Genomic DNA, 25,214 nt, shown 5'->3' on the forward strand with positions numbered 1-25,214 from the left:
ATATATTTTGTATCACTTTAAACTTGAATTACACAGTTATTTTCAATCAGTTCTAACCAAAATGGCTATTATCTCAACGTTTTCCTCGCAACATAATTGCTAAAATAAGCCACAAATATAAGGTGCTGGGAGTGAAAATTATGAATATAATGTAGGGGTGCCTTGGATGAAAAACATTTATAGGGTTGGCCTGAGCCAAATAAGTTTGGGAACCCCTGCCCTATATTGTGCAAACATTTTCAACTTTCAAATATTTTCATGTCATGACTCATGATGCGATCCAATATGATATTGTAGATCGGCTATTTCCGCTATTCGTCATGTGACAAAGAATATAGGGCTTAAGTGGTTAAGTTAGTGGGCGTTGCGTACTAATTCCCGCTCATTTGAAAAGCCTCATCACAAACTGATTGCAGTACACTTCAACTTATGTTTGTATAATGTGTTATTATCAGTATCTATGGATTTGTGTAAGGGGCCCACAGTGGAAACAAGTCTGTGACTTTAGTGTGTTTTGTATCCTCGATTGTCTTTATTACATTCTTTGTATGTTGGTTGCAAGCAATTACATTACATGCAATACATTAAATCAAATAATCAGTCAGATTGAGCCTCCTCAGAGGTTGGTACTGTACACAGAAAAATCACCAGAGTTCATTTGACTCTGATAGAGTGCAAATGGAAGCAAATGGAACTTTGGCTCCATTTGTACATTGTCGGAGTTACATAATGGATAAACCAACACAGGACTGTGTAGCTTCCCCACCAAATTTACCGTACCACGCTCTGCAACTTCCGGTCCTCTCTGGAGCGACATATGGTCTCTATTTAGAGAGGAGAGACAAGTAAAGGAAAAAAGAAGAAAGAGAAAAGCGATCCAAAAATGTTCTTCCTCTTGTAGTGTGAGTGTTGGACAAGAGGCAAGAGGAAGTGGCTGAGAGTTTCTCTAGGGAAAGCTCTGGCCGTTCCATCGGAGTCCCCTCCCCTCTCCCAGAGCCTCTTCCCCTCTCCTGACCCACGCACTCACTCTTATCAGCACAGTAGGGCTGGTCAGCAGACCTGCGCCCAAGTAGGACTTACAAATCACTTGTTGTGTTTGGTTTACATCTGATGGCCGGGATGTATCACACATGGATGGGCGCAGAGATTACCAGAACTTGTCGATGTTCGAATGGACACGGACGAATTGAACCCATTTGGCACTCAAGTGACTTAAATTAAACACTGCAATTTATTTAGTAAACACTTCACACAGAGACTCTAAGAAATACTGAGTCTGAAATACTGATTTTCCCCCTTGGGATAATAAAAGTATCTATCTATCTATCTATCTATCTATCTATCTATCTATCTATCTATCTACATATCTATCTACGTATCTATCTACGTACTGTATCTATCTAAGTATCTATCTATCTATCTATCTATCTATCTATCTATCTATCTATCTATCTATCTATCTATCTATCTATCTATCTATCTATCTATATAAGTATCTAATCTACTTATATACATATACTTTTCGTCCCTGTGATGCTTTCATAAAAACATATTGGCTGTTAAGTCTTTAGACAAATGTGCCTTACAGAAAGATCTAATAATATTTGATTAGGAAATATCTTTGAGTATTTATAATGGTCTTTATAACGTCTATGCCTAGTTAGGCTTTCCACCTTGTCATGCAGCATTACTGTTGGACCACAACTGGCCTCTTGCACAGCACATTTAGAAAAAATATTAACTTCAGAGGAATTCTGTACATGTCACTGAAGCATGTACATGTACTGTACTTGTATCTGTAATCTGTGAGGATAATGGCAAATCAGACATCCCAAAACAGGCTCCATAATGACTTTTTATTTTATTTCCGCTGAATTATATTGGCATATTTTAATGGCTTCAATAATGTATGAAATGATTGCCATAGCCCAATGCTAATCTTACATGGGCATTTGAGAGCCATTAAGTCCAGGACAAGGGAAGGAAGGCCCTATAAATTATGGGGGTCTCACCGAAGAGGGGGGCGGGGGGAGGGGGCTGTTCTGTGGTGGTGGCAGTCGATCGGGGTAAACAGAGATAAAACAGAGTTAATGAGCCAAAGCATTTAAGACACACACACACACACACACACACACACACACACACACACACACACACACACACACACACACACACACACACACACACACACACACACACACACACACACACACACACACAAAGCATGAGGAAGGGAGAGAGAAAGAGCCCAAGGAAGAGCGAGAGAGAGAGGAAAAATAACTATACAGTATATACATAGAGGGAGATAGACTTTAACTGTACTTGGAATTATCATCCAACCTGCAACAACATTAAACAGTGTTATTGGTAGTCAGCAAACTACCCCCCAAACGTTTTTGAAATTATCACTGATGTTGTCACAAACTTATGTTTATTATTTAAAGGACTATAATGTACCAAATGGTTAAATGAACCTTAGGATAGGAGCAACGACGGCAGCAGTCCAATCTGAATGTCAGACCCAGCGAGGTCAGGTACAGTAGGTGTGTGTGTGCTTCTATCTGTAGGCTGGCTGGGCGTAGAAGGGGCTCCCAGGATTACCATCTGCCCCGCAGGGTGTGGTCCAGGGCTGGTCCCGTCCCGGGGTTGTTCAGGGTTGATCCAAGGGAGACGTGTCCTTGGAGTTGCCTCCCCTTTGGCTGAGCTTAGCCCTGCCCGGTGGGCATCGCTCTGCTGGGCAACCGACCCACCTTGCCTGGCCCATGCCAACTCACACTTTCCCTTGGCCAGCCGTGAGTAGGCGGTCGAGCTGGCCCTGGTCCCTGTATCTACCTGCCTCTCTCTCTCTCTCTCTCTCTCTCTCTCTCTCTCTCTCTCTCTCTCTCTCTCTCTCTCTCTCTCTCTCTCTCTCTCTCTCTCTCTCTCCTAGTCTCTATCTTTCTCTCTCTGTCTCAATCTCTCTATCTCTCCCCCCATTCTCTCTACCTGAGGGAGGTGTGTGTGATGACATGGGAGGGAAGCCTCATCATATGAATGTAAAAACAGGTCATTGTTTTTTGTAAAAAAAAATCCAGTGCTTTAGGTACTGTAGAAAATTCAACCTTGACTAAAAATGTTTTGTTTTACGGATTCAAAAATAGTAACAGTTCATAATGTGTACAGGGATTAAGAGAGCATGGTAGCATCGTTATACCCTACCTATACCTGGATGGCTCTCTCTGTCTGTGTCTGTGTCTGTGTGTCTGTGTGTGCGTGCGTGTGCGTGTGCGTGCGTGTGTGTGTGTGTGTGTTCACATAGTATAGACGCATGATATTGAAGTAAAAGAGAATTAACCTAGTAAATGTATCAATTTATTTTTTAAACTTACCAAATAGTTTGATATCTTTGTTCATGTGTCTGTGAGTTTGTGTACGTAATGTACATATATTAGTGTCTGTTCTCTTTGAGTTTTTGCGTTTGTATGTGTGATGTGTGCATACACGTGTGATGTGCATGTGTGGTTGCCCATTAGCTTGAACGGCGCTAATAAAAGCTGTCCTGAGTGTGTAGCCAGAAGTAGTGTATGTATGTGTGTGTGTGTGTGTGTGGTGGGGGGTGGGGGGCAGAGGAGTAGCGGAGGGGAGCTGTGATCTCAGTTCATTAAGTGAGCCCTCCAGTTTGAGAACTATCCTGTCATCAGACATGCTCACACTCCCGCGTACCACTGTGATGCACTTTAATTAATCTTTACTTTTCCTTTGGATCCCCCCCCCCCCCCCCCCACACACACACACCACCACCAACCTTCCTTCCTTCTCCCATCCCTCCTTGCTGATCCCACGTCGTGTTAACACCGCCTCAAACACCGGCAAAGCTTAGGGAAAGTGTCAGGTTGCGCTGCGCTCCTTAATGGGGAGGGTGGGAAGAGAATTGGGGGCATTTAAGCTGTGAGGTATGAGGGTATCTGAGATCTGAGACCCCCTGATAGAGGATTTGATTTGATGCGAGTTTGCAGCACCGCCAGGCCGGACTGCTTCAGAGGTTTCGACGTATCAAACATTCAAGGTCCCAGCCTCCAGTTTGTTTTGACAGCGTCAAAGTTAAAAAGGGGGAAGCAATGCTTTTTTCACCTGTAGGGATGCAGGTTTGCTATTCTGTCTAATGCCTCTCGTGCACTTTTTCCTCTCCTCCCTCATTCCCCGCAGTAACGTGCCAAGTTCAAACAGCATAGTGTAATTTTGTATAAACGACGTTCAATCTCTCGCAGCGCTAGCCATTGTTGTGCTGGTGGAGCTGTACTATACTGTATGCTCTCCACAGTGGAATCCAGCCTTTCAACTCCTCGAGCAGTGCTGCTCCTCTCCTCTCCTCTCCTGAATGGAACAGGCCTGGGACTCTGCCAAATGGAGGACTAGGCTGCTTTTCCCATTAACGCGTCTCTATTGTCTAAAAAGCAATCCTGCGAAAACGTCCTACAAATTTAATGATGTCTATTATGGCAAAGGCTACAAATTTGCTTTGTAGTCCCCCCCCCCCACACACACACACACACACACACCAACACAAGTGCATCCATCGGCCCTCCTCACCCAATGAGATGAATAAGCTGAATTATTTCCAGGTGAGGTGAATTCGAGTCGACACTCGTTTAACAGTTTATACGTCAACACCAGCTCAACCGGTGAGCAGAAACGACTGGCTCCGTCCACTCGGTTCAGGTCTTGGTGGCGAGATTGTGCAGCCCTCCTGCCCTCTCTTTGTGAGTCCGCTGACAGAGCACTGTCATCTGTAGCTGCTGGCAGCCGAGGGAGCCGTGAAAAACAAAAAAGGCAAACAGCAACAGGAAGCTCGGGAAAAAACTTGAGCAGCAGCCACTTCCTGCCCCTGCCCTGGCAAGCCTGGAGTTTGTTTACTGGAGGCGTCATGGTTGCCGAGTAATCAAAGCCAAGGCCAGGAAAGTGTAAAAAAAGAAGAAGAGAAGAGGTAAAAAACAAAGATTGACACCGACCATACAGCACTTGACAAGCGGCCTCGTCGCGTTTGTTCAGCGAAATTAAACACTCTGGACTGTTTTCACCTGCTCAGGCAAGCAGCCGCGCATATGGCCCACCAGTTAAAAATAAAGACAATGCGCATACATTACCATACATAATGCAGAACGACCCCCATTTAATATGCAAATTCCCTGAAATATTACTGAACACCTTCTGTTCGGAGCGAATACATTTGAATTTGCAATTAGAATTATCCTGTATAATTAATGAAAAGCGTCAATTTTTGGCTGCTCGCTAATTTGATTAAACATGTTGATGGGCCGTTTAGAGGCACCGCAGGATTGGCTGAAAAATGGGTCTGGACTGAGGAACGACCCGGATGGCAGTCCACTACACCCCGCCCCTGTGACCCCCGCCCCCCTTAGTGACCTCTGTGACCACAGGAAGATGGGTGGTTTAGGCACTTTCAACTTGGCATCCCTTAATTTGGGCATGTTTATAGAATATTATCTATTTATAAAAAATATTTAAAAAATTGCAAAAATAGCAGATTCTACAAGCTCGTAATGCATCACAAGGTGGCGTGTTTTTTTCTTCTTTTTTTTGCCACATGACACCGTCTTCGAACAACAAATAGGGTTTAAGTGGTTGTGTTCTTGGCTCAGCAGGGGTTATGACGGGATACATGGTGGTCTATTAATGAGGCCATGTGTGACCTGGCTATCTGTAAGGGACACGCTAGAACAAATGGTGAGGATAGCACAACGGCTATGCCTACAAATCAGGGAGGGTACGTGTACACTCTCGTATCTTGTTAACCTCCTCTCTCTCTCTCCTGAGAGAAGGGAGCTCCTTTCTCTAAACTAAAACAGAAACAGATGGCTCTTTCTTATAAGGAAAATACAATAGAATGTCTAACTGTGTACTACTAATTTGATTTAAGGAAGCTATCAATGAGGCATTATTTCAACCTGGGCCTATTTGCTTTTGTGGGTTTACTGGTTGCATTTATTTGACACGAGTCAGGAGGAACAAAAAATAAATAAATCAATCAGTCAATTTTCCGCGCCTAATATTTATACAGTATACATTTTAATTACATTCACAGTCGTATTCATAACTAAATGAATGGTATTAAAAAAGGATGTTCCTTTGTTATGCAATGAGGATTTGATTAATTTCTATCCGACTGGTCAGAGTGCTGTAGGTTGTCCAGGAGAGACCGGGGGAGATTAGTGGAGCTCTCAGGCTCCAGGGAGGCTGCTCCGTGCCGTGGCAGCATTAACACACATTCAACACTGGCCAAGAGGATGTGTTCCGATTCGGAGGACACAGTCCTAGTCATGACTAGTGAGCGTCCAGCTAATTTCCACATTTTAGGGAGGCTCACAGCCACGGCAAAGTGCATATCCACCACTGCGCGCTCCGTTGAAGTCCCTCGCCGATCCAACGGGACGAGAGGCAGCTGTTTCCTGGGAAGAAGCCTACATCTCCCATGGTGCCTTGTCTTTGCGCTGACCCTCCGACCCTGTCGTCTCTCATTGCGCCGTGCCTGGCTTAACTGTCATGTCTGGCTTAAGCAGCTGTATTGGATGTAATCTATATAATACGTAAACACACAGACAGAGTCTTGACTCGAGTTTGCTTTTGTTGGAGGGTTAATGTGGGTCTCAGAGAAAGGAAAACGCCCAGCAGCTGATGCTGAGCTCATGCTTCTGTCATGGAGGTATTTGGCCGCGGCCCCTTGCAGGGTGTGTTGCTGTTTTCGCAAAAGGCCTGCGCACCACTGACCTGAGATCAGATCAGATTGCCTGGGGGGGGTGGGGGGGTGGGGGGGGGGGGATGAGTGAGAGGGTGAGATAGAGAGAGACAGGGACAGCGTAGGTGTCATATTTCTTATTGATAGCATTATAAACTTGTGAGCGTTTCTGCACATGCATGCATCTTCATGAGAGAGACTGCATGCACACACGTGCAAGTGTATGGGGGTGCGTGTGTTGGTGCACGCGCGTGAGATTCTCCAGTGTCTGCGCGAGTGTGTGTATGCGCGCATGCATGCGTGTACACTTGCACAACATTGGTGTGTGTGTGTGTGTGTGTGTGTGTGTGTGTGTGTGTGTGTGTGTGTGTGTGTGTGCATCTGGTATGGATCCAGGCATTGCACCTGCAGCCCTCTCCGAGGACGTGGTGTCTCTCCTGTGGCAGTCGGCCATGCTGGAATATCTTCTGCTTTCCCAACAATGCTGTATCAATTACACCTCACTTCACAGCCACTTATGAATATTTATGATATTTGTAATAAAGTGCCTCTCCTAACTTGGGCTTTTTTTTCTGGCAGTCCATTGATTGAGGCCTGTTTGTATTACTGACACCAAGGTAGGTTATTATGCTCTCAGCTGCCCCAGGATTGGTTAGTGCACGCGTCGCGCGCACACATGCACACGCACATACATGCACACACATTCATGCACGTAGGTAGGCAGGCAGGCAGGCACGCACACACGTACGCACGCACGCACGCACACGCACACACACACACACACACACACACACACACACACACACACACACACACACACACGTTTGGGTGCCTGCATGCTAACACCAGCTTGAATCCTCACTTGCCTATATGTGCAAACAGAACACCCAGTAATAATCTCAGCCTCTCCTCAGTATCACAATTAAATAAACCTCCATCAGGAATATTGATTTCTGTGGAGAGGCAAGTGTAAACTGAAGCCCTCTGGAAATAGCATGGATATCAAAAGAATATCACAATCCTTTCTGTGGATATTTACAAAGGGGCCACGTAGTAAATCCTGTACATACAAATAAACTGTGAAATGCAGATTTAAATGGGTCGTGAAGAACGGCAAAGGATACTGTTGGAATGGCTGGGGCGGGAGACTTTAATCTCTGTCTCTCGTTCTCCCCGCTACTTTGGCGTCTGGATGCTATTAGCTGTGAATGATTTCATGAGTAATCCACTTACAGCGGCTCGGAATATGAAGAGATGAATGTTGACATCAATCCTACGCTCCGGACAATGAAGCAAGTTTCATTCTTCATCCACGCAAGCCGCCCTATTGTTTTAAAATGAAAATAAAAAAAGGATAAATGCGGCATAAATTCAGATCTGCTTGATTATTTTTTTTTATTATTTGAGGTTTCATGCTGTGGTCTCGTCGGGGCGCAGCAGGGGTTGGAGTGAGAGCATAATTCATTTGCAGTAGTTCAATGTTTTTATTTTCACATAATTTTTGTTTTATTTTGTACATACAGAGGGGAGGTACTCTGTTGGTCAGGTAACTGATAGGAAAGATTTAATTGACATACACATAGCGCATCTTTCAGACATTGAGGAGGCTAACACGTTCTGGCATAACATGGTGTTGTCTGTTGGAAACCGTTCGTTTTGTATTTATCATTTTAAAAACGATTTAAACTAGTGAAAATAGCTGATCTACAAGCAATGCCTCGAGGCGTTAGTTTTTGTAAATCTTCTATTTTCACTAGTTTTGTTGCGACAGTCTTGTATGATGAAGCAGGGCTTTACTTTACGAAAAAAACGTACAAATTTGAGATATGTGGTTTCTGGACGACAGTGCAGCAACATCTAGTCACATTAATGAGGATGTACATCGAAAATGAAATTTAGAAATACATGTATGTATTTATTTATTTGAGTAGAGTCATTCTCTCTTGTTTGGTGTCTTTTTTGTCATATCTGTTCTATATGGACAAATCTACAGATTTCCTTTCCTTCGTCGAACAAAACTATTCTATTCTTTTCCCCAAAAAACTGTCTGCCCGGTCCAAAACTTGCACAACTCCTGTCAAAACCCATGCCAGGAACCTTTTTTTTCTTCTAAACAAAGAAACCTGAGAATGACCATCATGGCTCTCCTTTTTGCTAATGGAAGCCACACCAGCACGCATAACGTGTTAATGAAACAATCTGCTCAGCAGGACTGGGACGAGCTATTCCAGAGTGTTTTTAAGCCTGCGACGGATATTGGAGCCCCTGTTGGCTGGGTCCAGCTCAAGGTCTTGCCAGATGGTGCGGTTTGGGTTCACCTTGTCCGTGACCCGGGGTCCCAGCACAGCAGAAACGAAGCTGAGGCCAAACAGATGGAGAATAGCAGTGTGCTGCTCTGTGATTTAAAAAAAAAACACAAATCTGGAGAGTACATATCACAAAAACATAGAGCCCTGCCCCTCACAAACAAGTTTCACTGCACCAATTAGGTGTTTTCTCAACAACGTTGACTCGCAGCATTAAAAAATGTTCTCCTTGCCGTGTATTCGCGGCCAGCATCGTGTTTGATTAGGCCCGTGGTTTGAGGCACTCTGACGCATGCAGTCGGTGCCTCTGCCGACTTCAAAGCCTGTGTAAATTACATTTACTTTGTAATGCTTGCATCATAATGCCCCTTCTGTATAAACAACAAATCAACTGTTATGAATGTGTAGATACCACTCTGTAGACATAATATCTACTGTACACACCTCCCTATCTTGTAGACAAATGCTATGGACAAACAAAAGGAGGAAAAAAATACCACCCCAGCAGCCATTTTCCCCTGTCAGTCAGGTATAACAACACGCAACATATTTATTTATTTCACCCCATGCGAATCATGGCTGCCGTTTTGTTTTTGTCTGCGTTCACAAACAATTGAAGGGGCCAGGCACTGGAGAAGGTTAAAGTGGCATGGAGAGATATTGAAATGAAATGGTTTGGAGGCAACCCCCAGGCATTTATTCAAATGGCCGAGTTATTTTTTAATTTTGGTTCAATAAAGCAAGACGCTCGCCCATCACCAGGCAGACACTTAATTAAATAGTTCACCCACTATATTAGCTCTCTGAAACCTTGGCCCTGTTTGGAATAGTAATCGCTATAAAGAGAAACATTTGTCCGACAGCTCAGTGAGAGATGAGTCACTCTCCATGCTGTGGAACTGATAATGACAAATAAAAAGAACTCAAATGCACTTACTAAATAAGGGGAATAATCCACAGTACTAGTTTGTGCACTAGTCTTTGCAGTATAACATACTTAAAAGGAGAAGTATAGTATTATCTGCTGCCGTTGAGAAAAGTGGCAAACTACTCATAGCGAGGCACACTGCAGGTGATGCTGCACTACTCACATCTCTGATGAAATGTGTATGTGGAAAACAGGCCATGTGATGCAATGGCCATGTGTGAGAGAGACTGTTAGTATTCAGCAAACTGGTGAGTGCAGCCAGTGGAAAAAGTACTCACATTTTTTACTTAAGTAAAAGTATCAATACTGCAATGTAGAAATACTCTGCTACAAGTAATAGTCCAGAATTCAAAATGCACTTGAATTATTGAAGTATTGGCATCAAAGTCATCAAGTACAAAATGTTTAAAAATAGCAGATCTACAAGCTCACAATGCGTCGCATAAATGTAATGGAGGAGAAGTACAATATTTGGATCCCAGATGTAGTGGAGTAGAAGTACAGTAAAAGTATTGGAAACACTCAATTAAAGTACAAATACCTCAATATTGTACTTATGTACAGTATTTAAATAAAGTAAATAGTTACTTAAGAAGAAGAAGAAGAAGAAGAAGAAGAAATACTTTATTGTCACACCTTAAAAATACATTTACAGTAAGAAAAGAGTGAAATTCATTTGACAGGACTCCTCGGACTTGCAGTTCATTAGTAGAAAATAATATAAATAGCCTATATATAAAAGCATCATCACATAATACAATCAAAAATAAAAGGGTACTTTAGGTTTTAAAAGTAACAGAGTCTAACTTAATAGTACACCACTGAACGTAGCCCCCATGGCATGCAGTGGCCACATCAAGCACATGTGTTTGACCTGCAGTGTCCCAGCATGACTACACAGTCCTGTTGATATTCCTCCTCCTTAGGCCTGTCGTCAAATCGCAATTATTTGAGGTAATCTCAATTATTTTGCATAATCGTCATAATCGTTTCCATGTTGAGAAATGTTAACATAGTTTCAAACACTTTCAAAAAGTAGTGGAAATAGCAGATCTACATGCGACGCGTTGTGAGCTTGTAGATCGACTATTTCCACTATCAATGTTCTTTTTCAAGTATTAACTCATTGAGTGCCACCCCTTTCACCACTAGAGGGCGCCCAGTGGCCATAGAAAATCCCATAGAGATATGCTGGTATATGCAGAAGCCCTGCAGCCATGACTTGCCTGAACACTTTCCTTTGTGCATGTACAGGAAGAGGATGAAGTTAGCTTGAAGTTAGCTATTGGCTACCAAGCATTTTAGAAGCCTTATTTTCGTCAACTTAGCCATGATTAAACCTTGCACACCTCATGCATGGGAAAAAAACAGAGAAGAATGAGCTCTAAAAAATCCAATGCAATCCTGGATTGCATTGAAGTGGATTTGTGCAGTTTGTTCACAGCTTTCAAACAAAAAAATCTGATTGGAAATCCGTTCAGGCATTCTTGAGATAATCGCCATTATGTTTTACATGTTATGTAAACAAACATGGCTGCCCTGTATGTTAGATGGGGTTGTATGGGGGTGGAACATGCAAAATCGCGATTGAAATCATGTTCACTAGATTTGATGGGGTCCAAAAAAAAAATGTTTTTTTTTTTTTTTTTTTTTAATATCCCGAACATGTTCGGGATAGGCACTCTGGTATGCGATAATATATCCCGAACTAATTCGGGATAGGCACTCAATGAGTTAAGTTGTCAAATATGTCATTAATTTCTTTGTATATTCAAGTTATGTGTCATAATTGCCTTGTGCAACTTCAAAGCCTAAAAGCCAAACGGAAATGTAATTGTCAACGACAAATACACAATTAAATCGTTAATGGCAATTATTTGAGTGACAATTAATCGTCATGTGAAACGTCATAATCGTGACAGCCCTACTCCTCCTGCGTGTCAGGGTGGAGAACACCTCCGGCTCTCCGTAGAGGACCCAGCCGTGTGAGGCTCTATAGGCCCCATATTTCTCACACTGTCTCCCAGTCTGCTGGGTTTTAACTGGTGGCATCTGCTAGCCTCACTCTCCCTCTGTTTACCAATATGCTCCGAATCTGTCCATATACAACGGCCTCGTTGATGGGAATCTATGGCTTCGTTTCAGGCGTATACCAGTACAGTATATCTCCCACGATCCTCCCCGGGGCTATGGCAGGCTGGAACTGGTGGATTCATCCTCATCCAAAGTTTTTGGTGGTGTTGGTGTTGTTGGAGGTGATGGTCGGTAGGGGCGTGGGGTGCTGTGTCTATGTTAAGTTGCTAACGGGGTGGAGATACAGAGGGTGTGTATAGGTGTGTTGAGGATCTGTATATGGATTTACTGTTTAGATGTCCTCCCAAACATTCCCAGAAGATATCCGTGCCTTATATTAGCCCTTATCCCTAAACCTCTTTGCCTTTTTATTACTATTTTGAAAAATAGTAATAATATGTGTGTGTGTACGTGCGCGTACTTTATATGCGTGCCTATGTGCACATGCTGCCGTGTGGGCAAACTGGGCATGCATGCTAGACGGAGAGAAAAAAGCAAAAAAAAAAAAGATACAGAAAGTAAGAGAGCGTATGGGTGTTAGCCTACAAGTGTGGAGTATATCAGTTCACTTACAAGTACTCCACTTGCTCGCTCGCTCTCTCTCTCTCTCTCTCTCTCTCTCTCTCTCTCTCTCTCTCTCTCTCTCTCTCTCTCTCAAATCATCTCCCCTCTCAGTAGCGGTATATAGTGCTGCTAGTAGCTGTAGGTAGCTGTAGCTGGCACAAGGCCTGGGGGCCTCTCTGCTACATTAGAAAGCCAGCAGGCCCCAGGAGTGAAAAATGGGGCCATTTGGGCTTGTTTGTAAGTCCTGTCAAGCAACAGAACCCCTGGCCCGGCCCGCTGAACAAATTGGATGTTTAAGCCGGTGACATTCCTATCTGGGCCAAGGGCTAATGTATGTGTCTAAGAATAACCCGGGCCGGCGCGCGTGATAGATGACCGGCTATTATAGACGGTATTTAAATGTGAGGGGACAATTCCTCCGTCTCCTCCCTGGCCTCATCCACCTTCCCGCCGTCCCTCCCACTGACTGGCAGGTTGATTTCCGCGGCGGGTGGAGGATGGAGCTGTCAGTCAGCGTGTCAGGGAGGGATTTTCTCCTCCCGGCTCGGTTTGCAGACAGGTTGTTAGGCCGGCCCCCTGTCTGGGAGGAGACGGGAGCAGTGGTGGTAGTGGAGCGGCAGGCGAAGTGATGGAGACAGAAAGAGAGGGAGAGAGAGAGAGAGAGGGAAAGACAGAGAGAGGGAGGGGGGACGGTGTGTGTGTGTGTGTGTGTGTGTGTGTGTGTGTGTGTGTGTGTGTGTGTGTGTGTGTGTGTGTGTGTGTGTGTGTGTGTCGTCACTGTCAGGCAGAAGCCTTGTATCTCCAAGTTTCAAATTTGTACGTTTTTTTTCCTCGTAAATTGAAGCCCTACATCATACAAAAGTGTCGCACAAAAGTAGAGAAAATTGCCGATCTATAAGCCTCGCATCGCAAGGCGTTGTGTGCTTGTAGCTATTTTCACTATTTTAAATCATTTTTAAAAAAATAACGAAAAAGGACATACATTTTGGACATACAAGGTTTCCACACGAAAATTACTTGTGTTTGTTTTGGTACAGGTTTGTCCCCAGGTTTTGTCCCCTATCCTCTTGTGTTAGAGTCTGAAAATGTTTGTCCTCTGTAATCTAGACCAATTGAATTGACCATGTGACCATGTATTTCTAAATAGTGATACACTACACAGGCACGACTGGAAGAGTCTCTACAATGATAGACATATTACTTTAACTTCTCATGACCATGAGGGTCATGAGGAGTTGAAGTAATTAAATGTCCATAGCGGTGGTCTGGCACGTTTAGCCTCATTGACTGCAACTCATGGTACTTTATACCACTGCTGAACATTTTCCAAAGCATATTGTGGTTTGTACTGTATGATTTTCTGGGATTCAAATTTATTTCTGTATGAATCAACTTGCTGTCCAACACAGTGAACTTTAAGTTAACTTTAACTTTAACATAACTTTTGTCAAAGTTATGTTATGCATTTTAACGATTTTTTAAGTCTAGAAGTCTAGACAAAAATATCCTGAAATCCAAAGTTCATTACGTATTAACATTAAATGTTACTGGCAATTTTCGTTACATTCTATTATAATTTATTTGACTACAGGGACATTTTAAACAAACTCAAAATCTGAAAATACAGCCATTAACAGGTAAATAGTCTATTATGTACGATATATGTTGTGATTAGACAGCGGCGGTATGGTCCCCTAAGTGTTACAGTTAACTGAACACACCGCAGACAATAAATGCTGCTTCAAGTACGCAGAGTAGATTGCAGGAGGGATATAGAATACCAAGGGTATTGTATTGACCAGTCGACTGCAAATAACATATTCTCATCAGAGGACCCACTTCTTGTAGTAAGTAGCCAATGTGATCATAAAAAATAAACCCACAGGTAAATAAATATCCCCTCTATAGATCAATAGTAAAAGTCAATGTGTGAGTAGTTTACTGTGGCTGTATCGACTGATGACACAGAGTCTACAGTGTTTGTCTAGGGTCAGCTCTGGTATGAATACACAGGACTGATTCCTCTGCCTGCTTAGAGGGAGATGCAGAGGTGTTCAGTGTTTAAAGCCTCTTCACAGTATGACGCACTGTAGGTGTGTGGTCACTGTAACTCTGAGAGTGTGCAAATGTAACCAAATGGACCCCTTTTTTTGGTTCCATTTGTACACTATCCGAGTCAATTAACACTGTCTGAGGACGATGTATGGTTCTGTTGATAGCAATTTCTTGCTGCGCTGTCTTCACATCACGAGTCAACGTGTGTTTACTTGCATGTAATGAGCGTACTTTTTGTGTTGTGATTTTTCCATGGGATTCATTGTGTATATACCAAGTATACTTCTGTGTGTGTGTGTGCGTGGCATGCGTACGTGTGTGTGTGCGTGTGGCTGTGCGTGTGTGTCCATGCACCTGCTGTTGCGGCCCTGCTGGGTCCCTCAGTGTGCGCTCTCAGCCTTGGCGTTTGATGCGTTGTGTTTGTTGTGATGCTAAACTCCGTGTGACTTTCAGAGCACACACGCCCAGATCACATCTGCTGCTCTGGCTGCATGGGGGCCTGTGGGGGGGGGACGGGGACGGGGACGGGGACGGGACGGGGCCGGGGGGGGGGGGGGGGGGGGGGGGGGGGGGGGGGGGGGGGGCGGGGGGCGGGGGGGGGGGGCGTTTATTCCTGCCTGGTGAAACTAGTGGCTACTGGCCTTCGCCTGACCACAGCCAGTGGCTGTTTGATGCCTCTCCGGTTCAAAAGGTGTTTTAATGTCTTTTAGATGATTGATCAGTCCTGGACAGTCTCTGTGTGTATTCATCTACAACAAACCGTGTGTGTGTGCGTGTGTGTGTGCACGCGTGCGTGCGTCCGTGAGTGCATGTTGTGTGTGCGTCTACGCATATCCGCTCTAAAATTAACACCGTTAATTTATCCCCGACTTGTGTGATTTTTTTATTATTATCACGGCTCCATGCCTTTTCCTGTGCATACACTGTTTGTTGTGTGTTTATGATGCGTTGTTTTGCACTGGTTTGAGCAGCTAGCTGTGTTTTCCAGTCCATTCCCAGGTTGTGAGGTCAGCGCCACTCACATATTTTATTTTGTCTCATCGGACCATTATGTCATGGAGTGATTTTTGATCGCAACGACTAATATGCTCTTTGTCATGGCAACGGAGCCACAATACAGCTGAGGAGGAACCTGAAGTAACCCGAGTTCATTCAGGGAGGATGTGTGTTTTTTTGTGTGTGTGTGTGTGTGTGTGTGTGTGTGTGTGTGTGTGTGTGTGTGTGTGTGTGTGTGTGTGTGTGTGTGTGTGTGTGTGTGTGTCTGTGTCTGTGTGTGTGCACGTGTGTGTGTGTGTGTGTGTGTGTGTTTTGGTGAAGGGTGGGTTAAGAATAAACCTTTCCATTTCTCTCTGTATCTGATGATCCTCCTCCGTCTCTCTTTCTCAGAAGCTATAATATCACTCTTTTCTCCCTGGATGAGTGTCAGGCAGCATGAGATAATTACTGGATGTTCTGTTCATCTCGGTGCTCCAGAAATTCAGCATGTGTTGTTTGTTTGCATTTGCTTAGTCCTCCCCCCCCCAAACAATAGCTCTCAACAAAGATCTGTGCATGTATTTTTACAGACCTTTCACTTGCCCTCCTGACTCTTGCACTATCACTGCACATGTTCTCTCGCTTCCTATTTATTTTTCACTTTGAACAGACACGACACGTGCACACTCGTCTCTCACACACACACATATACTTGAGCGCATGCACACTGTCTATTTCTCTTGCTCTCTCTCACACACACACTCATACACACATTTGACCTCAGTTTAAACTCACTACTGCTTTGTCACCTTCCAGTTCCTTGCATCATTGCATTGCTACTTTATTTGATTTCCCGAAATGAGTATTTATAATTTTTTTTATATATAATATTGGGGCATTTCTGCTTTATTTTGATATGTTTAGTGATCAGAGAGACTGATAAGGTAGGAGAGAGAGGGCGTGACATACAGTCATGCACCTTGGGTCGGATTTGAACCAGGGTCAGACCTTATTTACTTCATGTGGTGTGCGCTCTTACTCTGTGATCCAACGGGGCGCCCCCATTTATTCATTTTTTTAACCGTTCACCTTGGTTCCATGCCATGCATTTCCTGCCAACTTCACATGATTTTTCTTGTCTTTTCATTCGAAATTAGAGGTCACATAGTTGATTTATCTAAGTTACTCTTTCTACACAACAATCCGGAACATGTTTCAACGAATAACATTTTATTTGTATGTGGTAGAGAATGTTAATACACGAATCTGCATCTCACGTCTGCGATAGTTGGAGTTGGTCTCTCTACTCTTTCATGGAGAAATGTAGACCCAGGTAACGGGTTGACAAGTAGCGCTGCCTGAAACTCATAAGCGCAATACCTCCCCTGGCCAAGTGGAGTTTCCCTCTTGCCTGAGACTTATAACTTTGTTCTTCCATGCCCAGAATAGGGACATTAGGGTTTAAATCAGGGGTCTTCAACGTTTTCAGGCCAAGGACCCCTTAGTTGAGAGAGAGATGAAGCAGGGACCCCCACAACCTTTTGATAGATTCCATATAGTTTCATTGTTTGGCAGCACAATCATCAGTGTATTTTGGATACGTGTCAATTTTATATATATACAATTTCAAATATTGAACCACTTGAACCATCAATAATTAATAAACTTGACCTTTCACTCTGTACTTATTCTGCACTTTTTCCCCTCTACACCAAACCTCTTTGCCAAAAATAGACGATCTACAAGCTCACAACGCCTCGCAGCGCGAGGCGTTGTGAGCTTGTAGATCGGCTATTTTTGGCCAAAGTTCTCAGAATATGAACTCTTAGGGTTCAAGTGGTTAATAAAAAAAAAGGAGAAAAAAGTTTCTATCACTCAAAGATTTGGAGGACCCCCTGAAGTAACTCTGGGGAAGACCCCTGGTTTAAATAGTAATAATAGTAATATTGTTTGACAGTATAGTCTTGCTGCGGCTTCTGTATTTTTGCGTCATTTCATTTATTTAGAATAATGCCTGAGCATGTGATCACAGATAAAGAGCGGGTAGATATGGCAGTGATTCAGTTGGATTTGATTGGGTTCAGTTGAGTCCCACTGGACTGCCTGCTGCAATGAGTCTTCCTTTGTGTCACAGTGTTTATTTGCAGACAAAGAGGCAGAAGAACACTTAATAAGCCGTGAGCGGCCTGGAGACTTAAAGAATGCAGAATGTTGCCACTCAATATTTTAGATGGAACCAGTGAAGTGTGCAGGGCCCTTTTAGCAAAATAAACTGTTTTTGTGTGTCAAGACAAAGTTTAGGGAATAGGAGACCACGGCCCTAATGTATTGTGACAAAAGACAGTAAAGGTTTTGTGTGTGTGTGTGTGTGTGTGTGTGTGTGTGTGTGTGCGTGTGTGTGTGCGTGTGTGCGTGCGTGCGTGCGTGCGTGCGTGCGTGCGTGCGTGCGTGTGCCTGTACTTGTGTGAGTGCCTGTACGTGCGTTCATGTATATATGTGTGTGGCAAAATGAGCAAAAGAAAGGACAGCCAGCGATGGAGTGTGTATGTGTTTGTGCGCGCGCACGTGTGTGTGTGTGTGTGTGTGAGAGAGAGAGAGAGAGAGAGAGAGAGAGAGAGAGAGAGAGGGACTGTTTTAGTGCTTCATCAAATATTTAGTTTGATTGTACATGGTCCTGTAATTGCCATCTTGGCTTGTGAATTATTGATGGTATGTAGCAGAGCCAAGGAGGCCCTGCACACGCACGCACGCGCGCGCACACACACACACACACACACACACACACACACACACACACACACACACACACACACACACACACACACACACACACACACACACACACACACACACACACACACACTCAAAGGCCAGCATGTGCACTCACAACAAACACACATGAACAAACACACAACACAACACACAAGATCACTATACATGCAGTATATGTACAAAAAGAAAGCACAATAAAACAAGCGTGCACCTCTGTGTGCACACACATCCACACGTGTGTGCATGTAAAAAATCACAAACTCACACATGCACACACACACACACACACACGCACGCACGCACGCACGCACGCACGCACGCACGCACGCACACACACACACACACACACACACACACACACGCAGAGCTATGGCCATAGTGAATCATCATGTAGTTGTAATGGCCATGAAGCTGCTCTTGTTTCATATCCTAATTAGCTGCAGAGGAGCATCTTCTAAATTATTTGAAGAGGGCATTTGTTCTCACCACAGCAGAGTCAATATTAGACTTTCCTAGACCTTCTAATGAGACTGTGTGAAATTCTGCTCAGTTTTCCTTCAGATGTTCAGCAGCAAACATGCCTCCAAGCTCTTCCCTTTCTTTTCTCTTCCCTTCAGATTTTTTTCTGTTTCTTTTTTAGCCGTGGCTTGCCTCGCAAAAACTCAACAATATCTCACAGTTTGTTCATTATAGTCCAAACAAATGCAGTGTGAATGTGAAGCGATGGGGGGGTGAGGAGGGTTTATGCGCCTGATTTATACTTTGTTGTATGACGGCGTACTGTGGCGGAAAAATCGGAAACAAGCAGATCTACAAGCTCACAACGTTGCAAGCTTGTACATGTGCTATTTTCACGCTTGACACCATCGTACAACAGACGTATAAATAAGGCATAACGGACCGGCCAGGCGGCGGTGGTTGCACGGTGAAATCTGTAGTGTAGCAATGGACCCGAGGGGGTCTAATTGCACCGTCCCTTAGAGTTAGATGAGCACCCTGGATTTCACTGTGCTATATATCGTCACTGTCGGGCAGAAACCTTGTATCTCCAAGTTTCAAATTTGAACGTGTTTTTCGTAAAGCAAAGCCCTGCTTCATCACACAAGGCTGTCTGTCGCACATGACTAGTGAAAATAGCAGATCTACAAGCACACAACGCCTCGCGGTGCGAGGCGTTGTGTGCTTGTAGATCGGCTGTTTTCACTAGTTTAAATCATTTTTTTAAATGATAACTACAAAACGAACGGTTTTGGACATACAAGGTTTCTACCCGTCAACAACGATATACGCTGTTAGACCTGGCTGCGTTCGCGGGCGACTCGCTGTATTCTTGTGACTTTTATGCTGTTAGACGGCATCTCGCTGCGTTCACGGCCAGCTCGCCATACTCTGTGTGACTGTAAAGCAATTGAGCCGGGTGTCACCTGAGGATGGCACACCACCTCGCATTCCAACACGCGTTCATTTATTTATTTATCTATCTGAAAATTGGAGTAGTCACCCATAAAGCAGGCGGGCGGCGGCGGTGGCGTGCTTCGTCTGCTCTCCTTGGGTGGTTGGTTGGTTTGCCGGGTTATCGCTGGAGGGGACGGGAGGAGGGGGGGGGGGTCTTTTCATAGAAAGCATCAAACACTCAAAGCAAATGGCGGCTCAGAATTGGAAACGCGGCAGCTTTTAAAAATACCCCTGCTGAAATATTGATTTTTTTTTTCTTCTTCTTCTTCTTCTTCTTCTTGCCTAACGTAATAAGTGAGAGACTCAGGGGAGGGGTGTGTGTGTGTGCACATGTGTGCGTGTATGTGTGTGAGTGTGTGTGTATGAGAGAGAGAGAGAGAGAGAGAGAGAGAGAGACACTGTAAGAGCTGTACAGAAAGTGTGTGATTGTACATATAACAGAGTGAGTGTGTGAGGGTGCGTAGAACAGAAAGTGTGTTAGTGTGCGTATAACAGAGAGCAAGCATCCCCACACAGCCCTCAACACTAAGCCCTGTGTGCAGTCTGTTCTCTATGTATTGTATGTAGGGATGGGATGGGACGATACGCGATATTATCGTTCATCGTGATAAAAAACACTCACAATAATCATATCGTGGAGATTTAATTTATCGTGATATCGTCCTCCGTCATGCACTGGGATCAATTCACCCTTTATTTGCCGAGCTGCATATCCGGTACCACTTAAACCCTCTATAATTGGTAAAAGGTACTTATAATATACATTGATACAGTCTTTTTTCACTCTCTATCAGATCTATCACAAAAAATAGCGGATCTACAAGCTCACAATGCGTCACGTTGTGACGCGTTGTGAGCTTGTGAGCTTGTAGATCGGCTATTTTTTGGCAAATGTTCCGCCCCAGGATAATGGATTTTGATTATCGTGATAATATCGTAAATCGCGATTTCTTTTGTCACAATAATCGTGATATGAAATTTGCATATCGTCCCATCCCTAATTGTATGTGCCTGTGCTGTGAGTCGTAATGTATGTGTGTGTACTTGTGTCACTATAAATGTTCTCTCAATAGTAGAATTTGGAGATTAGATGTGGGGATCTCACAAGAGAAATGCCAGTTTTAATGGCAGAAAAAACATATATTTGTGTTGTTAGGTTTAGGATCAGGCATTTAGTTTAAGGCCTTAGGGTTAGAGTTATACCTGATTTGTACTGTCTCATGCACCTGAAATAGCAGATCTATAAGCTCACTAAGCTCACAATGTTTTTCTGAGCGACGTGTTGTGAGCGTGTAGATCCGCTATTTTTGAGCGGTGGTCACACCGTCTCCATAGCGTGGCCGTGTGTGTATCCGTGTGTGTCTGTCTGTCTGTCTGTCTGTCTGTCTGTCTGTCTGTCTGTAGCCTGAAGTACCTTTTTTGACCACACATGTTAAGGGAGGGGCGCTGTTGTTCAGGCCACTGAGGCCAGGCACACTCACACACATTCACATTCACACTCACATTCACGCCCGCACACACACACTCACACACACACACACACACACACACACACACACACACACATACACACACGCAGCCTCCACCGCTCAGTTCACACAAGTGTGATTTTTTGAGCGGTGGTCACACCGTCTCCATAGCGTGGCCGTGTGTGTATCCGTGTGTGTCTGTCTGTCTGTCTGTCTGTCTGTCTGTCTGTCTGTCTGTAGCCTGAAGTACCTTTTTTGACCACACATGTTAAGGGAGGGGAGCTGTTGTTCAGGCCACTGAGGCCAGGCACACTCACACACATTCACATTCACACTCACATTCACGCCCGCACACACACACTCACACACACACACACACACACACACACACACACACACACACACACACACATACACACACGCAGCCTCCACCGCTCAGTTCACACAAGTGTGATTTTTTACTTTAGGGTTGGGGTCAAAAATCGGCAAAATAAAATTTACATGTTTATGTTTATGTCCTCACAAGTATAGTTATACAAATTGTGTGTGTGTGTGTGTGTGTGTGTGTGTGTGTGTGTGTGTGTGTGTGTGTGTGTTCACCGTACAACGTCTGGAGGGTCTTGTAATTTGAGCCACACATAATTGCTCTAGTATAGTGCTATGGGTGTGGCCCGGGGATGACATCATTTAGAGTGGTCCTCGCAGCCGGCTGATGAAAACGCTGAAGTCAGACTTGCATATTCCCCAACGCAGGCTAAATTAGCTTTAACGTGCACCTCTCAAACCTCGCTCCCCGGGAACAATTACAAGGATCGGGCCGTACGCCGTTTCTTCCATTCAGAAATGAAAGGCCTTTTGAAGCACTTACATGTTGCTCCCGGAGGACGGGGTGAGCGGTCGCTTGTAAAAATGTTCCAGGTCTAAAAAAAAAAAACGCTACAACGCCATGGTGTGTAGTTCAGTTGTTCTCAAACATGGCATGTCAAGGACTCCCAAATTGTAATGTTTGACGGCTCACCCCCATTTGAAAATAATTTGTGTCATGGACCACCATAAGAGCCTTTTTTTGTTAAAATTGTTCAAAACTATTCAACATTTTTATAGATGTTTTCGCGATTTTTTGGAATATTTTCAAAACAGCTGAGACCACAATGCGTCGCATGGCGATTTGTTATGTTCCTCAATGCTCGTTCACTTCCACAGCTATTTTCAAATAGCCATGGTATAAAATACAGTAGGGTTAAAGTGCTTCAAGGGTTCATTTCCTCATTTAGCTGGGGACCCCCCTGGAAACCCCTCAAGGAACCCTGGGGGTCCCTGGACCCCACTTGGAGAAACCCCCCCGCATAAGAAGTGATTCCAGACTATATGGTAGAATAAAGACAGGAAGCCAGGGTTCCTGCCACCGTGTCAGAGCCCACACAACCGGCGTGTAATTGATCGCAGGGCAGCGTAATGAGGTGACGGCTTTCCAGCGGCAGACTCTGTATCTCTCATTATCTTTACCTGCTTCTTAAAAGCAGCGGTGAGGGGAAAGAAATAAGGTTATACAACTAATAACAGAGTCCTGGGTGAGGATGTCTATTCATTATTTATGATGTTTTAACAGCTTTTGGATGGGGGCAGGCTGTGTGTGTGTGTTGAGGGACTACTCTCTTATACATTCTCCTCCTCTTTGCCACTTTAGGCATTTACCAGCTTATAGACGGTGATGTGGTGCTTTTATTAAACTTTATTTATCCCGGTAGATTCAATGGAGCATGAGTGGTATATTTCAGCAAGGCCTGCTCCACGGTTACACCTGGGAGCTGCCCAGTACGACCACAGTCTCATGCTGTTGGTCTCTATGCAGCTCCACTGGGGAGCATTTGGGGGGTTTGCACCATTTTCATGCTTTAGTCCCTATTCTGAGCAAGTCGTTATAGGTCTAAGTTTTCCAGAAATGTTCCAATTTCAGAAAAAAATCAAATATATTCGATCTACAAGCTCACAACACGTCACATCACTACTCATTGTGCGACAAAGTACACAGGTCTTAAGTGTTTTTTTTTTAAAGATTTGTTTTTGAGCTTTTATTGGATAGGACAGGAAATGGGGGGAGAGATGGGGAGTGACACGTGGCAAAGTTCATCCGGAATTGAACCGCCGCCGCTGCCAGGCATCCATGCCTCTGTGGCAATGCCTAAGTGGTATGCACCTGGACCAGTAGGCCAGCAGGCGCCCTAAGTGGTTAAGTGTTTTGGTCAAGGACAAATCAACAATAGTACTGTTGCTCATTCACTTCCCCTGCCAGTGTGGGGGATGGAGTTGGGAACCTTCTGGCCACAATCACTATAACCTCTAGGCCCTATTGCAGTATTTACCTGCTGTACACTCCTGGTGAGCAAAGTGACATTTGAGACTTGAAAGATAGCAGAAGGAAAATAAAACATTCTAAAATATGAAAATGTATTGAAATAACAGAACGGAACGAAAAAAATATGAATGCATTACAATAAAACGACAAACTGAAACGTGTTATGAGTTGCAGTTCTGACATTTTGCAACTGCAAGGAGAAAGCCAACCACATCTACAGCGCAAACTGCTCTCTCTCTCTCTCTCTCTCTCTCTCTCTCTCTCTCTCTCTCTCTCTCTCTCTCTCTCTCTCTCTCTCTCTCTTTCTCTCTCTCCTAATGTGATCATTATGCCTCTCCATCGCCTGTCTCCTGTAAAGTCTCATTACAATCCTCTAGCAGTCTGGGTGTGAATGCAACACGGGAAAATTACCGCAAGGCTCAAGAATTATGCTGCCGCCTGGTTTGAATATTCAGCCAGCCAGAGTGGGCCCGTGCTACATACAGGTATCTGCCTAACAGGTGAACAGTGGCTGTAGCGGATAAACACCATTATGGTAAACACACTGTGTAGAGGGATTCAGAGAACTAACTTTCACATCCAGGAGGCGTCAGGCCTGTAGGTTATGATCTGTGCTGTACATGGCGCCAGGTAAAAGTCAATGATCTTCTTGGCTCTGTTTTGCCAGAGTTCAGATAGTTGACCTCGCTTCGTATGGAGCGCAGGATTGTTCACACTCGCTAGCACCAGCCACAGCCTGTGGAAGGGAATTCTAAAGTTCCTGCATTTGCATCCAGGAGTCCAGGAGCGTTTGCTACTGTGGCTCCCGACGAGAACACGACTTACCGCTATCTATGCTTCTGCCTGAAGTAACTCAGTAGTACACCTTGAAAACATACCACTTCACTCCATGCATTCTCCTCTGGTGCCCCCCCCCCCCCCCCCCCCCCCCTGCCCCCCATCCATCGCAAGTCTCTTCATCCCAGTCTCAAGCATCCACATCCCTCCCTCCTTCTGACACGTTATCCGTCTACATGTCTATCCAGCTATCTATGAGTCTATATATCTATCTATGAGTCTATATATCTATCTATGAGTCTAACTATCTATCTATGAGTCTAACTATCTATCTATGAGTCTATATATCGCTCATCCCTCGCTCCAAAGGGAGCCAGCTCAAGTCTTTGATGTGCAGCAGTCTTTTCCACCATGAGAGGGACCTGGAATCTAACATTCCTTGTCAACTCCTGCCCAGTGGCAGATGGAGGAGCTCTGGGCCACTGAGGCTGCACATCATACAGCGTAACACCCCCCCCAACGCACGCACGCACGCACGCACGCACGCACGCACGCGCGCACACACACACACACACACACACACTCTTCCATTCTGTCTCAGTCTCTCCATCTCTCTGTCTCCCTCTCTCTCTCTCTCTCTCTCTCTCTCTCTCTCTTATCTATAACTATGGACTTCACCCCATCTCTGTATTCCACTTATTTCGGTTACCTTTTGTGTGTGTGTGTGCGTGTGTTCACAGAGCTTGGGAAG

General features: G+C 44.4%; 1 protein-coding gene across 1 annotated transcript in view; it reads left to right on the plus strand.

The window, feature by feature from the left end:
* Positions 1 to 25,214, plus strand: part of LOC308302177 (transcription factor COE3) — a gene marked incomplete at both ends in the record, with an annotated part of 142,786 nt that overhangs the window by 70,195 nt on the left and 47,377 nt on the right. The gene's annotated exons all lie outside the window — the stretch shown is intronic.

The sequence above is a fragment of the Nannobrachium achirus genome (genome assembly GCF_963921795.1).
Source record: "Nannobrachium achirus genome assembly, chromosome: 17".
Lineage (NCBI taxonomy): Eukaryota > Metazoa > Chordata > Actinopteri > Myctophiformes > Myctophidae > Nannobrachium > Nannobrachium achirus.